We start from the raw sequence: 17908 nt of genomic DNA, 5'->3' as shown, positions 1-17908 counted from the left end.
GTTCTCATGTAATCTATGCATCACTCTGGCCAGATCGATTCTTTTAAATTTGAAGGCATTGCTTATGTATGAAACTTGCACAACAATATGTGAGACCCGCTTGATAGCCAGCCAGCTCATACATTATTTGTTTTCCCTAAAGGGAAAGGAAGTGGGAAACAGCAGTCCCTTCTTAGGAGTGGCATCCATCAGTGGGATGTATATCTGACCATTCTAAAAGCCTATCAAGGTGTCTCTTGACAGCAGCCTTTCTCATTCACTTAAAGGATGACACAATCATATCAGATGAGAGAGAGAAAGGAAAAGCAACCCAGGTTGCTTCCAGATGACCTGTTTATTCATTCTGATTTGTTGGCAGGGAGATTAGATGACGTAGAGCCACTTTCCTTATTGCAAAAAGTCTGATCTTCTGGGGAGGCGTGTTTGCTGCACACTACCTCCCAATCAATTGTGCAACCTGAATTTGCTGGTATGCGACCGGTCTGTGCCAGATGCAGGAGACCACATCATCTGGGGGAGAGGGCAGAGAAGCTGCTTATGAAACGTAACAAGGAATTTACAGCATGTGATGAGAAATTGTCTGATTGTACAGACTAAGCAAGCATGGCGCAGCTGCAGATACATCATGAAATGCCCTATTAAGCCTGAAAACGATGGGTAGTAGCAACCTCAATAATTCCATGTACAATTACCAAGAGGGTCAGCCACCTCTAAGGAAGGGCTAGATCTAATTTTGGAAACGCTTGTCTGGTTGATTCCAGCTATTTATTTGGGGGCATTCTGCACTGCAGCTTGTCAGCTTGACATCTTTCTCTCATAAAACACTAGGCTGCAATCCTAATTATCTTTTTAATTGCTTAACTGATTCATCTCCCCATTACTACATCACTCTCAGTTTCACCTCCCTCTGATCATCACCTATTTCAAGACAACCACGTGGGCTGGTGTTCTCTGCAGAGAAAACTACACAAACGTACCCACTAGTGGAAATGGATAATAAATTATTACTCCAGGGGAACGTCGCTCAAAGATTTGGGGCACAGGGAGCTCTGGTACTGATCAGGTGGGGTTGGCACCAGCATTCATGGCCTCATGTCCCCAGCATGGATTAGTATTTCTTGTTCAGTCATAATTCCTGATCATGGCTACGGTTGTTACTCTGAAATATTATAAAGCAACACTAACAAAGTGCTGTTTTGAACTTGAATACTGGATATATCCAAAAGCATGTCAAAATTTACATGCATGATTTCTGGATTGACCTATGCTTTTCCTTTGTGTTTCCAAGCTCATTTCTTAGATGGCTAGAAACAGCATATTTCTAATAATTAATGCAGAGCATGAAAGAAAAAACCCCAAATGCCATCTTAGATACAAGTGTCTACACTTGGTCAGTGAAAATGGGAGACATGTAGAATACCTACAGTCCTGGTTATAATACTGTAGCAATGTTGGACAGTGATGTTCTTAAAGTAAATTAACTGGGATGGGGTTTAGCATCAATAAGTGCTTGTTATTGACAAAGGGACTACTGAGAAGCACTAAGAAGAAGGTAAAAGTGTTCTTTTTATAATGTTTTACAAAACACATCAAGCCATTCACCCATATATTGATAATGGGACCAATTTACCAATAGCTAATATGCTTCCTGGGGAAACGCTATTCCATTAGCTGTTACCTTTGTTATCTGTGATCACTGTGCATTGTACATTCACGCCTTGTATATTCCAAGCTTGTCTGTCTTGACATGATTGATGGTGAACACTGGAGAGAGAGAGGGAGTGCGTGCACACTAAAATGCATTTTGATTGATTCTAAAATAAATCCCCTTACATTTAATCAAGTGTTACCATGCAAATGGAAGTGTTTTTAACAATGTAAATAGTGGGGAGGTAGAGGAGAACTGGATTGGGATCCCAGTGGAGGGAAAGAGTTAAAGCTCTCTCCACCAGGCATGTCCAAAGTCTGTTTCGGGGGCCTAATCTGGCACGCCGGTCAGTCTAATTGGGCCCCTGTGGCAGTTTATTTTCTGGGGTAAAAACCTCAACAACTTCAATCCTAAAAAAAGGTCAGCAATTTTGGTTGGCCCTCATGGCTCTTCACTGCATCAAATCTGGCCCTCTTTGAAAAAAGTTTGGACACCACTGCAGTCTACGCCAATGTCAGAATCCTGATTCAGATTACCCTCACCATGCCTGCTATTTGCTTTTTTAAAAAGGGATTCATATGGTTACTAATTGTGTGGATTCCACCTCGTTCAGTTTGGCCCTAGGTAAGCATGCACAGGACTCTAGTGTAATCTTACAAACACCCAAAAGCAACATGGGCTTAATTCTCACTAAACATTCTAAAGTTCAGGTTTTAAGCCATTTCATGAAGAACATGAATTGAAAATAATTCATAATATCAGGCCTAGTGAAGACTGAACACCTTAGTTCATTAATAATTAGGCACAGAATTTAGTGAACGTCGGGGGGGGGGAGAGACAAAATGAGTTTAAAATTGGCTTCCGGCTTTATTAAAGCTTGCATGTAAGTCATTAGCACATTTGTGAAGGGTTCATTTGCATAACTTTAATTTAGAGTCTTGAACAAAATCTCTTTTTTGTCCCCTTTATAATCCTTCCTCCAATTTAGATTGGATTGCGAGAGTTCTGAATCAATTCCATATTGACAGCATTACTGTGAGAGGAAAGATCTCAGATCAATCTGTATGAGGAAAAAGAGCAGCTGGTTAAACTACGCTGGCATTTAGCCTAAAGCAATTTTCTGTAGAGTAACGGAAACGGATCGATATGCCTACACCTCCGATTACATCTTCTTACTTGCTGTGTATCTAAAAGGGAAGCAGCTTGTAAGTACTTAGCAGCTTATTTGGTATAATGAGATAACAAGGATGTGCTTAATAAACATGGCATCACCTCAGAATTTTGTGATTCTTGCAAACTGCAGCTGTTTCGGATGAGTTAAAAATCTGACTGCCTCTATGTGTCAGTGGTCTGGGCACTGATCTAACTCAGCCAAGTGACTTATGAAACATGATTTTGTCTTGGAGTGACATGTCATGCACAAGGACAGAGAAAGAATAATATACAGCTTTCACAATGGCACAATTCTTTGTGACTGCCACCACTCATTTTTCCAGTTACATAAAGGTACCTAGCAAACCTAAAGGCTGTCTGGAAGATGTGTGATGCCTATCCATTCTTCTTTACTTAATGCTGAAACTTCCTAAAATTATTGTTCATAAAGCAATATCCAGCATTGCCAAGGATATGTTAAAATTGTTGTGCACACCTGAATCTCTGAGTAGCAAGAGAACCCAGGACTTCCAGCACTGACTTAGCATTCAGTTTCCTTGGAATGAAGGGAAATGGAGTCTGTGGTATCTTTCGGATACATTTGTACCTTGGAAGTCAAACAGCTTAGTTCCTGAACATCACAAACCCGGAAGTGAGTGTTCTGGTTTGCAAACATTCTTTGGAACCCAAACTTCCTGCGCTTTAGTTTTTGAACATTTTGGAAGTCGAACGGATTCTGTTCGACTTCCAAGGTACAACTGTATATGGTTTTATTCACACATATCTACAACTTGAGCATAGGATGGAGTAATAATAAAAGGCTGACTTATCCCATTGATTTCAATTGGAAATGGCCGTGGATAGGAGGTAAATTGCTTCCATTGCTTTACCAAAGCAGCAAAATCAGTTTTTAAAAGGAATGAAAAAGTTGAAAGAGAATCCTCTGCTGTTACAAATAGATATCCCCTGACTCCAAACTGTGTAAGAATTTAGCCAGCTCACAGGGCCTCTTTGCACCACCCTTTTAACCCATCTGCCATGAAGGAGAATTTAAGGCTTTACTCCTAAGGATCACCTGATGTCAAAAAAAGTCCCCTTTGTTACCACTTCAGTCAGGTTGTGCGATTCTCACCCACTCATCCCTCACCCTGCTGAAGAAAGAGGTCAATTTCCAGCATAGCACACATGAATTCACTGTATCAGAATATAACATGGTTTGGATCCCCTGAAATAATCACGTAAGGACTATACATTCACCTTATAATAAGCCAATCAACTGGCAAGGCCTCACACTTAGCATAACAAATGTACTGCAGTAAGAGAGACCGTTGAAGTAAATGATTTTAACACGGTAGCCACTCTGCTCCTTGTCAAAGAAAGAAAAAGAATGATGGGGTTATTTCAATCAAGCTTTGAAATATGAAAAAAGCGAGACCACCAGTCCATTTCTGACAATGCTTGGGGGAATTAAGATTCAGGTACTTTGTTCTCCTAACAAAGGCAGTAATGAGAACAGGAAATGACTTCACATTAATCTAATCCACTGACAAGCATTGTGGCAAGTAGAAGAAAAGGTTGCAATTTAAAACTGCACTTGTTAGAACCTTCACACGACAATCATACTGCTCACCCCATAGATAAGATGGAATAGTCAGGGCGTTAGAACATCGATGTAGCTCCTCCTCACATTTGAAATGCATTGTGTCAAGAGAGTAGAGAAATATTTCAGGACGGGGGGGGGGATAATATGTGTACTGTTTGACAAGGGGACAGACTTGGGAAGGAAATGGGGAAGGAAATGGCTTTCACTTGGTTTCTTTTCTTTCATTTAAAAAAGTCTGAATGAGTCACATAACTCATCTCTGCACGACTCTGCTTTGATACTTCTCTATAAAGCAGTGACATTTGCAAACAGTTCAGCAAGGGATTCTACCAATGGCATTCTATCCACCAGGAAATTAAAAAGACCCAGTTTTTCTCCTTTGCGTGGGCTCCCAGAAAAACCTTTTAAAGTATTTTTGTAGTGGTGGAAAAATGGGTCACCTAGATACAGCTTTTTTTTTTTTGAAAAATGGCTGGGCTAAATTTTTCACCAGTGAGAATTTGGGAAGTTAAGTAGATCTACTCCTGCTGCTTGCTTGCTTTCTTTCTTTCTTTCTTTCTTTCTTTCTTTCTTTCTTTCTTTCTTTACATGTTCCTACCTGCGGCTGAACTGCAGCTTTAGTACCATTTTTTTCTTTTGAAACAAAGCAAAAAAGTGCTTCTTCTAGAGGCAATCTGAGGGCTCATGGTGGTATCACTACATCAAACAGCCAATGAGATTGAATTTTGTGACATCATGGAACCAGGATAAGCATATGTGATAGCATTACAAAGCTAGAGCAGAGGGACAGCAACACATCCTGCCCTCACTCTGAATGATCATTTTGCCCCTTTTTGCAGCCTCCTCCCAATCATTGAAAGGGAGGTTGCAAGAAGTGAGTGATGTTCTTTGTGAAACACAGATTGTGTTTCAGCAAGTCCTTATCTGGAACCCACAAGTAACAACAGTTGTTCATTTCCTAAACCCTCCAGACAAATGCAGACTTTCCAACAATGCTACAACTTAACTCCAAAATATAAGGTGGTGTGATTCCAGTGCAAATAATTGCATATATAGAGTCATCACCATGCTTTAGGTCTTTTCTTCTGGTCAAGTAGAGAAGGCTGTTTTCAGTGTAGATATTTATTCCCTGCCTGTTCCTGATGTAGATCTTCATGCATCCCTTTTTCCCTGGCACCATTTTTTTGTTTGCCTCAGTTGCCAAAATGTCTTGGGCCAGCCTTGCTTACCCTTGTCTTTTTCTCATGATCTGCTCATATGGCATTGACTTTCACCTGCTAGTCAGCCACAAACCTCTCTAGCACTTCAGCTTGCCCATCTTGCCCTTTGAATCCTATATAAGTACTATAGCTTAACTTATGCTATATGTCCTCTAAGGCACTCACCTGCAAGGTATCAAATCCATTTTCAGAGGTATTGATCCTGCAAAAAGCTTCAGCACCACACAAGGTGTAAGTATTTTGTTGGAATCCTGAAAGTTCAAACTTCTTTATATATAGAGAAATAGAGAAAGTAAAAGCTCTGATTGCAGAGATAGATCTGAACAAAAATATGTGGATCCCAGTTGTTTCCCAAAGCCTGCTAATTCTTTGACACATTCGTTGTTTAAAACTGGGGGGCCTGCTTTTAGCACATTTATCAAAATGGATTAATCTCTTTTATTCAGCATGTGTGTGAGATGTCCTAGTGATTTATAGAGCTGGAAATGAAGCCCAGCAGACTCAGTAAAAATTTGGTTGTTATTATCAAAGTAATTAATTGCATTTCTTACACTTGCAACTGATTGATTGCATTTGTACCACTGTGACTCTACTTCATTATTAGGGGGGGGTGCGCGCACGCGCAATTGGGTAAAGTGCAGCATATCAAATCCCCATATCATTCCCTTTCAAAATATGCAGCATAATTATGAGAAATTATTTGCTTCATCAAGGGCGCAATCCTCTGCTCAAGTTCTGCTGGCTGAGGTGGTTTTGAGAGCAGTAAAAGCTCTGCTATGCCAGCAGAACTTGAGGCAGGTCACTGGCATGCTAGATGTAGGGCCCTCTCTCCAAAGTTTGGCTGGTGTAATACTCTGCCAGTGGAACTGCATTGCCTGCAGAACGATGAAAAATCGATTCATCTGTGGGTTGGATGTGGGCAGCTTGGAGAAGGGGAGATTTCCAGGGATGTATCTGTCATGGCAGCGGTGTGCCTGGCTTCTGCCAAATCCTATACCTGAAATAGAGTGTTTCACCCCTTCTATACCTGCTCAATCACTGAGGACTGCCTGCAGGCACCATCTTATTAGGAGAACCATTCCACACAATATAGGAATCAGGCCTCTGGTGTTGTGACACCTTCCATTTGGAGTTTACTCCTGTTAAATATTAGCACACATACACTGGTACCTCGGATTACAGACGCTTCAGGTTCATAGCGGTCAACTTTTCCCTTTTCTTGAGAGGAATCCTATTCAGAATAAGGCAATTTCCCTTAAAAAAAGGGAAATGTTGACAGCTATGTTCAGGTTACAGACACCACTAACCCAGAAATAGTACTTTGGGTTAAGAACTTTGCTTCAGGATGAGAACAGAAATCGCGTGGTGGGGCGCGGTAGCAGCTGGAGGCCCCATTAGCTAAAGTGGTGCTTCAGGTTAAGAACAGTTTCAGGTTAAGAACGGACCTCCGGAATGAATTAACTTCTTTTTTTATAATATTTTTTATTGATTTTCATCATGAAAAATACATATCACACCACATTACAACTTTAACAAATTTTCTCGTTTTTCCTTCAGCCTCTCTGACAATCATCCGAATTAAACTTTTTGATTACACATTTCCTAAATTAGCTATTGCCTTCTAACAAACCCTTCCACACCTGTTTTTCTTTTTTACAATATTTCTTAGGTTTTTACAGAGCTTCTTTAAATGCCACTAACGTGATTTCATTCTCTCTTATGCATTCCCAATATTCCACTAACTTTCCCCAGTCCTCGATGAACTTTTGATCTCGTAGATATCTGACCTTCCCTGTTAGTTTATCAAGCTCTGCATAGTCCATCAGCTTCATTCTCCACTCCTCCAATGTTGGTACTTGTTCTTGTTTCCAGGAATGAATTAACTTCTTAACCCGAGGTACCACTGTATTTTTGGCACTTACTGATGACCTTTCTCTTCTAGCAAACCTTTTGAGCATAGCTCTTTTCCAATCTGTATCTGTAGTGGAATTGTTTTAAGACATTTGCCACTCTTGACTCCTTTGGGAGAAATACTACTACTACTACTACTAATAATAATAATAATTGAAACCTTTTTCAGGCTGCATGCATGCATGGGTGGGGCCAAAGGCAAAGGTGGGTGGGGCAATAATTTTTTTACTTTGCTTAGTAGACTACATTCCAACCACACAAAATTCATAGGTTTCTGTGCGCACACCTCTACCCAGGCATACAAGAGGCATTCTACTCACATTCTAGTCAGGCAAAAGCATTTGAGAAGGGTGCAGAGCAGAGCTGGTGCAGAGTGTGTCCCAATGGCTGGATAGGGAAGCTGAATTTGACTCCTGGGCCTGTCATTCCCTTGCCTTGCTGTATCCCATCAGCTAGTAGATTAGTTATATAGAAAGGACATGTCCTTAATTTCTATACATAAGCTTTGCTTGAAAGTGTGGGAAGAATCTAACAGTGCAATATGCCAATCATTTTGTCAGCACAAGCATTTCAGCTTGCCAGATGGAAGCATCCTCCCTCTTCCTTCCCTCATACACAAAGCAATTTAAAGGGGTGGGGGTGCCCACTGCAGGAGGAGGGGGGAAACACCATGGCACAAGTAGAAGTTGTTTTGCGGGTTTCCAGTGATGGGACTCATTAGGTGAATTCTGCCCTGCTGTGGGTAGTATCTGAGTAAATCATATTCAGAGTAGTAGGCCCACTGAAATAAATGTACCAATTGAAATAAATGAAATAAACGTAACACAAAGATTGAGATTAAGCAAGATATTAGGCCCAGTAGGTTTTAGTGTGTTGTTCTTCTTTAATAAAAAATGCTATCTTCTGAAATATATTACCAAAATGTAGTTACACTCTTTATTATTTTTTCTACTCTGTTTTCTAAAATTTACAAAGGAGAACAATATCATTCAATATTAATTATTTAACTCTCTGCGCCCATGCCAATATATTATTAAGAAATGGCTCAGCACTGAAAAATCTCCTGCCACCCCAACCCACCCACACTGGTGTGTCTAAAAATAGTGAATAGCATCTGGAGTGAAGCATTCCTTCTGTAACAGAAAGAGCAGTCAAACTGGTATTTCAATAAATCCTTGTCAGCACAGGAAATAACATGCGCTGAAGTGATTGGAGAACTGGAGATCCATAATGTTTTTTACAGGTAGGTGAAATCAATATATTAATACCTTGGGGGGTAAACAAGTGGAAGCATTTTATGGAGGGTCACTGGGTGCAGCCAAGGAAAGAGATTCTTCCCTTTAATAACTGTGCAGTGGAGGGAATTTCAACATAGGCATTTATCAGCTGCCTTTTCCAATTAAATATGGCCCAAGGCAAAATATAAAATAAATATAAAGATACATATAAAATGAACGATAAACTCGTACAAGAAAAGCAACACAACAGCAACTATACAAACCATAAATAGATAGAAATCAGCAGTAGCAAGTATAAAATGTAAACAAGAAAAAGACCCCATCCAGTTGAAGTTGAGTTATTGAATTTAAAATAGAACTGGGGGGGTGGGGGCTGATGAATTTGCCTTGGTTATCTCCCACTTGGGCTACTACTGTGTGGGGCTACTTTTGAAGGTGACTACAACTAATCCAGAATGCGGCAGCCAGACTGGTGACTGGGAGTGGCCGCTGGGACCATATATAAAACACTGGTCCTGAAAGTCCTACTTTGGCTCCCAATATGTTTCTGAGCACAATATAAAGTTCCTGGTACTGACCTTTAAAGCCTTAAATGGCCTCAGTGCTGTATACCTGAAGGAGCATCTCCACCTGCAGCATTCAGCCTGGACACAGAGATCCAGCACCAAGGGCCTCCTGACAGTTCCCTCACTGTGAGAAGTGAGGTCACAGGGAGCCAGGCAGAGGGCCTTCTCAGTAGTGAAGCCTGCGCTGTGGAATGCCTGCCAGCCAGATGTCAAACAGATAAACTACTATAAGACTTTTAGAAGAGATCTGAAGGCAGCCCTGTAGAGAGATGTTTTAAATGTTTAATGTTTTATTATGTTTTTATATATGCTGGAAGCCACCCAGAGTGTCTGCGGCAAGCAGACCTATAGACACCTTCTGCTTCCCATTTAGCAGACCATTTGCTGTGCATGTAGAAGGGCCTAGGTTCAATCCCTGATAACTTCAGGTAGGGCTGGGATTGCCCCCTGCCTGAAACCCTGGAGAGCCACTTCCAGTACTGACTGAACAGTACTGACAATATTGAGCAAGATGGACCATTGGTCTAGCATTGGCATAAGGTGCTTATCTGGTGCTTCCAGTGGTTCCAGGGATGCTCTCCTGGAGACCACAGGATGTTAGATTGTGCAGATCAGTCATTGCGTCTAAGTTGCATAAAGCTGATGACAAAAGAAGAGAGGGACAGCTCCCGAAGATGGAAAGTGTATTTCTGTGGGTACCCACTACAGACGTTTAGAGTTCTGAAGCAAATAAATTGGCTGGTTTGACTGAAAAGCATTAAAGTGAAATTGCCATCTAGAAAGTCCCAAAGCTCCACTTTTACTGTGTCTTTACAAAGCAGTTTTATTCAATCTCGACTCTTTCCCTGGATGTATAAAAAATTCAGTGAGCGTTTACCATTAAAAAAAAAATCTTCAAAAAATATATTGGGAGGGGGAAAAGCCTTGGGAGTATTACCATTTTTTATGGCAACCGTTGTGCCTAATGAAGTTAGATTAAAGGAGCAATCCTGTTCTAGAGTTATGTAGGCTGAAGCGTTCAGGGATTTTGAAGAATCCCTATTATGCACGCAGAATGCCAGGCACATACGCCAATGGTGCTCCCTGATACGCCAGCAGGAGGAAAATGCCCATGGGGACCAGATCCATCCATGAATATAGTCTAGCAGAACAATCCAAATAGGGCAGAACTGTTGATGGAAATTGAAAAGCACCATGAAGGAGCATGTTTATTCATTTCATTTCATTTCAAAACTCTCTTCCATCAGTTAAAATTCCAACCAAGATAGAATGGCAAGCTAAACTGGTAGAATATCTAATGTTAGCGGAAAAAAATGGAACCAGTGAGAGGAGCCTCAGAAAAGGAGGTGGACAAGGAATGGAAAATGGTGAGAGAATATCTCCAGGGATACTGCAATAGTAGAGGCTTTCTGACGTTAGAGGAATGAGTAACAACATATGGTATTAATACAAAAAACAATAATTATGAAATTAAATAATAGATATAAGTAGGAAGACAGTGTATGGATCTAATGGTTACAGCAGGAAGAGTGTTATGGACTTAATCGGAAGTATTCACATTTCTTTTTATTACTGTTTGTTACATTGTATATAGGCATATTAAATTACAGTGGTACCTCGGGTTACATACGCTTCAGATTACATACGCTTCAGGTTACAGACTCCACTAACCCAGAAATAGTACCTCGGGTTAAGAACTTTGCTTCAGGATGAGAACAGAAATCGTGCTCTGGCGGCACGGCGGCAGCGGGAGGCCCCATTAGGTAAAATGGTGCTTCAGGTTAAGAACAGTTTCAGGTTAAGAACGGACCTCCAGAATGAAATAAGTACTTAACCCGAGGTAGCACTGTATATGTAGGTAGCAACGATTAATTGAATTGCAACACAGATATGAGCAGTTTGTAAACTTAAATGCCACCTTTTTTCCTTTATGGGAAATTCTTGGCTATTTGTATTTTCTTTCTTCTTATTATTTTCTTTTTTTTATAAACTCAATAAAGATAATTTTAAAATAAAATTAAAAAATGCAGGGTGGTTTACAGCAAGTACATAAAAACCTCAGACAGCAACAAGCACAGCAGAGAGATCCACAGACAGCGACAATTCTAAGCTGAAAGGTTGGTAGCTGTGTGTGAGGGGGTGATGCAAACAAGGGCATTGGGCTTGCATGCTCATGTCTGTGAGTTGAGGGCATCATTACCAACAGAGTCTCAGATTGGTGGGCATTGGCACCATTTCCCAAGAAGCTGTGAGTGTGTCCTTCATTTTCTGCCATTTTTGTATTTTCTGCATTTGTGCCTTTATCTTCCCTTCCCTGGCTGTGCAGACATTGGGCATGGCAGATTTTCTGACAGAATACCTGCGGTGTATTTCCAGCCCTGGTGTGATGTTAGTATAGAGCTGCTTTAGATTTACAACTAATTGAATGTGTTTGACCATCTCTTTCAATGTAGCAGCGGGAAATCTTCCGCTTGCGGGCCAGTATTTTGTTGCAAATTACGTTGATCTACCTGTGACATACGTCAACTACATTAGCGATCTTAAGCTGGTGGGACTGGACCCACTAGGGGGTCATGACTTGATCCAAAGTAGGTCACAACAGGAGCACTACCCACCATGCAAATGTATGGTAAATGTTTAAAAATGATTTGCATCTGAAAAGCCTGAAGATACCTAAATTACATAGATTTTACTTGTTATGCTATTAATTTTAAGGCCTGACATAAGCAAAAGTGTACCAAATCTTGCTAATTCCAAACTAATTTAGGGATTAGTAAGGATTATCTCTGCAGGATGAGTTATGAGAACTACAAAAAAAAAAAAAGTGTGTATGAGTGACAGAGTGTGAATGGGACTGTTTCAGTCTTGGTCTTTAATTCAAGAATTTGAATGCAGTGCTGAAACTTATGGTTCTATTGCAGGAAGAAATAACCAATGGCCTTCCGGATGTGGTTTGACTCCAGCTCTTGCTCCTCTAGCTGCCTCTTCAGCTAACAAGGATATTGTTAAAAAAAAGCATGGAGTATAAAAGAGGATTGCATATTTTAAAATAAAGTATTTCCCCCCTCCCCTGCCCAGCATCTATTAGAACATGCCAGCCACAAACCAGCCAAAATTAAGAACAGTTTAAGACCCACTGATACCAAAGGAGAGAGATTTAAGCGCTTCTTAAGTATCCTGTTCAAAGCACGTCTCAGATAATTGCCAAGTAGTAGCTAGTGGGGGGGATTCAACACTGTCTGCAAGTCTGCGCTCACTTACCTGATGCAAAAACCTCACTGGATACAAAGGAGTTTTCTTCTGATGAGATGTACATAGGATTGTGTGGCTAGTTATTTTGTATGCTAGGATTTTTCTTGCATCTGCATTTATTTTCATGCAGGCATTTATGCATAGCATCTGTGTTTTGCTTTTTGCCCAGGTCTCCAAAAGTAAAGGTATTTGGTACTGAAAGGATCTTTGATGTGGTGGACAATGGTGAGACTCTCCCCATTCCAGGATGCATATTTAATTCTCGTGGAGCTGGCTTTTGAAATCGAACCCCAACTGTAAGAATATTCTCCACATCAGCATGGTACAAAAGCACTAAATAATTGTAACATCTAGGGAAGCAATGCAACCATCAATTAAACTCTGTTGTATAACCTGATAAATTATTCAGTCTACTAATGGGATCTGATTTTTTTCAAAGTGTGGTTGAGTATCAAATATTGCTAGCATAGACTGATACACTTAGTATAATAAACACATACAATTATTCAATCTTGCTCAACCCCCTCCCCCAATCTGTCCACCCATGCCCAGCTTAGGACTTCTGTATGAGAGTAGACACTAAACCTACACTGTTTATGAAACTAAACCCACAAGCCCACACTGTATAGTCAATGTGAGCCTCAAGAAGTAAATAATCTGGCTTAAAGACATTTCTGCGGCTCTCCTACAGCTGAATCCACCCACAGAACTGTAGGATGATTTGCTGTAGATTCACTGGCATCATCCTTTTTGTTTGTATGTGGAGGAATTAAAAGCAATATTTCCATTACTGAGAGCAGATTAGTTTTGATTGCTACTTTTGGTCCTCATCCGGTGACATTTGCTCTCCATGTGTGTGTGGGCCCTGCAGGATCAGGCCAATGGCCCATCTAGTCCAGCATCCTGTTCTCACTGTGGCCAACCAAATGCCTATGGAAGCAGGATCTGAGTTCAACAGCATTCTTCCCTCTTGCGATTCCCAGCAACGGGTGTTCAGAGGCATGGATATAAACAGAGGCAGAGCACAGCCATTGTGACTAGTAGTCATTGATGATCCTCCATGAATTTGTCTAATACTCTACTAAGTTGGTAGTCAGCATTACCCCGTGTGTTGTGGGATTCTCCACTGAAGTTCTCTGAAGTTTTTCAAAGTCCTATAAACCTAGCAATTGCCACGTTTAGGGAAGCTGGTGCACACTTCATACACACAAGCACAAAGCGCATTTGTGACTCCAATGAACACAAATAATTTGTTTTAAATAGTTTTAGGCTGCCTTTCTGGGCAAAGGTCCATCCCAAGTGGCCTACAAACAAGATGACAGATTTAAGGGCAGCGCAACACTGCAAAATGTAAAACATTAAAACAACTCCAGATCAACACTTGATGCAAAACAGTACAGAAGCAGAGAGAGAACATAACCAGCTGTCATCCAACTAACGAACATCATGCCTGAGAGGCTAGTTGAAAGAAAGGTTCTGCAGAGCCTGAAATGTAAAGATTTGATGCTGGTCCAGTGGAAGGGAGCTGCACAGTCACCCTAGAGAAGGACTTCTTCCCAGTGGAAGCTAGTCCACTAGGGCAAATGGAGCACGACCCAACCAGTCTCACTCTGCCCTCAGCCAGCCCCCTCCTGCCCGCCTTCTTACAAACCTATCAACCACCACTACCTCTCCTTCCTGGCCTCTCACTTTACTGACCTAGGGAGTGGGAAAGCTGATCTTAAGATGAGGGCAGGAAAGTATGGGTAAAAGTAGCTCAACAGCCTGGTCCTGAGAAGTTTAGGGCTTTCAATGGCTTTAAAACCAGCCCTTTGGATTGGGTCCAGAAAGGCACCAGCAACCACTGATGTAATAAATGTATTACAAATGCCGACTGCCTTGCCCTTAACAGGACTCTTGTCAATCACATTCTGAACCAACTGAAATGAACACCATCGTTTTGTTTTGTTCTTACAAGCTGGGCTTTTTGTTGAGTTCCCCCTCTTTGCTATATGAAGCATTCATTCAAGAAGTCTGTTTGGAGTGTTGTTTTACGTTGTTTGTCTTTGAAAACTCTTCCCTACAGCTCTTGATTTGTAGAATTGTTTGCAGAAGCACCACAGTAACACCCGAAGCAGAGTGGAGGAAGGCACGCGTTGAAGCAGAAAGGGTTTCAGGCTGAATTGACAGCAATGAAACACCTTGCGGCTCTTGCAGAAATCTCTCTGGCAAGCTTCGTTAAAGCTAAGGCAAACTCAGGGCAGGAACTGAACCCTGATCTGGTTGGCTGATTCTATCTCACACTATAAGGAATGAACCTTTGGGTCATCAGGGGACAGTTAAGGAGATCAATAGGAAATCCAAAGTAGTTCTCAGCAGCTGATGCTGCCTCAGGTGAAGCACACGATGGTGCTCTCTCTTCCCTGTGCAGAAGTTAGGGCCAGAGCTCAGTGGTATAGTGTCTGCTTGCATGCAGAAGATCTCAGGTTCAGTCGCTGGCATTTCCAGACAGGGCTGGGAGAGAGACCTGCTTGGAAGCCTGGAGACGTGCAACCAGTGAGTGTGGGCAATACTAGAGTCGATGGATGAACAGTAGCTTCCCATGTATTTTCCTAAGCTGACTGCGTCTTCTTTCTTTCTTTCTTTCTTTCTTTCTTTCTTTCTTTCTTTCCTCCTCCTTGTTCTTCTTCTTCTTCTTCCTCTTCTTCTTCTTCTTCCTCTTCTTCTTCTTCTTCTTCTTTGGTGATCACTCGTAGCCGAGTAAGATTGTCTTCCATAAACACGGTTTTAACAATGAGTCCATAAGTGACTGTGGAAGCCAATTCTGGATCCACACATCCTTCCACAGTGGGGACAGAGGTTTTCAGGCAGGAGTTGATCACGGTGTGGATTTGCCAAGTGTGCCTTCCTCTTAGCATGTTTCTCCCTTGCACCCTGAGTTTGAGTGTCTTCAAAGCCCATGACACCTTTGGTAAAGGCTCTTCTCAACAATGGTGGTGAGACACAGTGGTGTAGCGTGGGTTGCCAGTGCCTGGGACCACACAGGGGGGATGGAAGGGAAGGAAGTAGATGGAGTAAGCATGCACATTCAGCTGCCCAACAGCATCCTTGTCACCCAGGAGATTGCAGCTGCAGAGATATAAAAAAGAAGAGTCGTTCCACTATCTGGAGAGGTCACTACCTGGTTCACATGGAGAAACTGTTTTCAAACCTTTTTTTTTTTATCAACAATATTTCAATTGAAGAGTGTTAACCACATGCTTAACATTCCAGTTTAAATACTAAGTCTGTTTTGAAGTGGGGAGTGTGTTATACGTCAGAGCATAAGCAGAAGGTCCTTGGGTCTTTCCAAATAGACCCAGAAAAGACCCTTTGGACTCTCCTTCCTTTGGAGGTTTTTAAGCAGAGGTCAGATGATCATCTGTTATGGGTGCTTTAGTTGAGATCCCTGCATTGCAGGGGGTTGACCTGGGTGACCTTCAGCATCCCTTCCAACTGTATGATTCTATGGAAAACCTGGAGAGCATCTACCAATCAGTGCAGACAATACTGAGCTGGATGTCCAAATGGCCTGATGACAGAAGGCAGCATTGACTAGAGCATATCCATTTTTATGTGGCTTGGTGACTCGCGGTATTTTATTCTTATTTAAAGGGAACTGATCTTACACTGCAATCCAATTATGAGCAATTTCCTCAGGACTGTGTTGCAGTCTGTGCATACCTAGAAAAGCTCTGTTCAATGTGTGTGCATGTCTTGCATTCTGTGACATGAAACAAAGGTAATTGGTTTTAAAGGCTGATGTTCTGTATCAATGCTTTTAATCGCTCCTGTTATTTATTTTTTGCCTGGAAGCAGGACCTGTCACTTTGATAAAGAATTTCGGCACACTTATGCTACCCTAGTAGTAGCTATAGATGAACGGCAATTTTAAATGCCAAGCATGCAATGTGCTCTTCTAGTAAAGCCTTTCCGTTCTTCCCCACCTCCATTCAACTCCCAACCTCCCGCCCTCTCTCCTTTACAGCGACACATGCAGGCACACACTTATTTTCATTCTGCGTCTTATCTCTCACTGTCTGGCTTGTGAATTATGTGTCTGCTCTTGTGTTTTCTGCCAGCGTTGTTTGCTCATCACAGGTTGGTCATTTTTCATCGACGGAGTTATATAAAGTCATCACATTTACCGGTTGCATTCCCAAGGCAGAAAATGAAATCTGTGTATGTCCTTTTTGCGATACAGGATTTAACCCCCTTTGGACTGGTCTCTCAAGCACATCAGAATTTAAGCCTGATACAATACGACACCGAACCCACGCAACTATGTTTGCTGGATTTGACAGGTGAAATCTATCACATCAGTGCTGTATACAGCATTGCGGTTAATAGTATGATGGAAAAAAACTGGTACTGGGTTCTTAGCCATGGAGACTCACAATTTATTACTCAGCCTAGCTTCTGGAAAGTCAATACTGCACAAATATTTTAACCACCAATAAAGCTTAATTCAGGTTTCCAGCACACCTAGTTACAAAGAATGAGTCCAGTGGTTGCACTGATATTCTGCTGTGGTTTCCAAGGTGACAACCTATGAGGGCTCAGGTGTGATTATATACTAGTGTGTAACATATGCATGCACTAGTAATTGGGAGACATTGCAGCAGAAGAGAGTTCCTTGTGTTAGAAAGATGGGGTGGCTTGGAATGGGCCATTTGACGTTGCACAACTCCTTCTGTGAGAGTAAAAGGCAGCATTTCTCCCCTCCCCCTGATCCAAGTGCTGGGTGGAGAGGGCTGGAAGCCCTGTCTTTTAGTTTGCATTGGGGGATTTGTGCAAAGGAAAGGGCAACATTTACACACACACACACACCACTCCTTTTACTCTCAAAGAGCAGACAAAGGCTTCTCCTTGTTCTCAGTGCTGTGGTGCTTAGCACTGAGGCCAAAGTGTTAGAATTCCTGCTCCGTGATTGCAGTCATGGGATTTCTGTCTATCACATGACGGTGTATATTTTGACTCCGCAGAGTGGGAAGTGATGGAGACAGGATGTTTGTGTTACTGTGTTCTGTGAAGTGGGACTTGTCCTTTGTTTTTTTCCTCTTTGCTGTCTGATACTAAAAAGAGAGGGAGCCATGTTGCAGTGCTCCGTGCGTGTTTTATGTAAATAAAGTAGATTAGCCAAAATGCTGAATTGCTGATGTCTGTCACGTAAGCTGCGAAGACTCTGCAGATCCTTAAGTGTGCCGATGTCTGTTGGCATCGGTCGCTGTGATGTTCGGGCAGAAGAAAGCTTTTGACGCTCCCAAATGATCAACCAGGAGGGAGGGAACATGCCAGTC

General features: G+C 41.7%; 1 long non-coding RNA gene across 2 annotated transcripts; it reads right to left on the bottom strand.

Annotated features, from left to right (window-relative positions):
• Positions 1–2491: 2491 nt before the first annotated feature.
• Positions 2492–5777, bottom strand: LOC307219776. 2 transcript variants are annotated; one of them, XR_013840545.1, is made up of 2 exons: positions 5002–5777; positions 2492–4965 (listed from the first exon to the last, which is right to left on the bottom strand). It is a non-coding gene; the product is annotated as an uncharacterized lncRNA (long non-coding RNA). The 2 variants fall into 2 exon arrangements; XR_013840546.1 differs by having other exon boundaries at positions 2492–4961.
• Positions 5778–17908: the final 12131 nt, after the last annotated feature.

The sequence above is a fragment of the Podarcis cretensis genome, assembly GCF_951804945.1.
Source record: "Podarcis cretensis genome assembly, chromosome: 7".
Taxonomy (NCBI): domain Eukaryota; kingdom Metazoa; phylum Chordata; class Lepidosauria; order Squamata; family Lacertidae; genus Podarcis; species Podarcis cretensis.
Note: the sequence above shows the minus strand (reverse complement) of the source record. Positions and strands in the feature narration are given on the sequence as shown.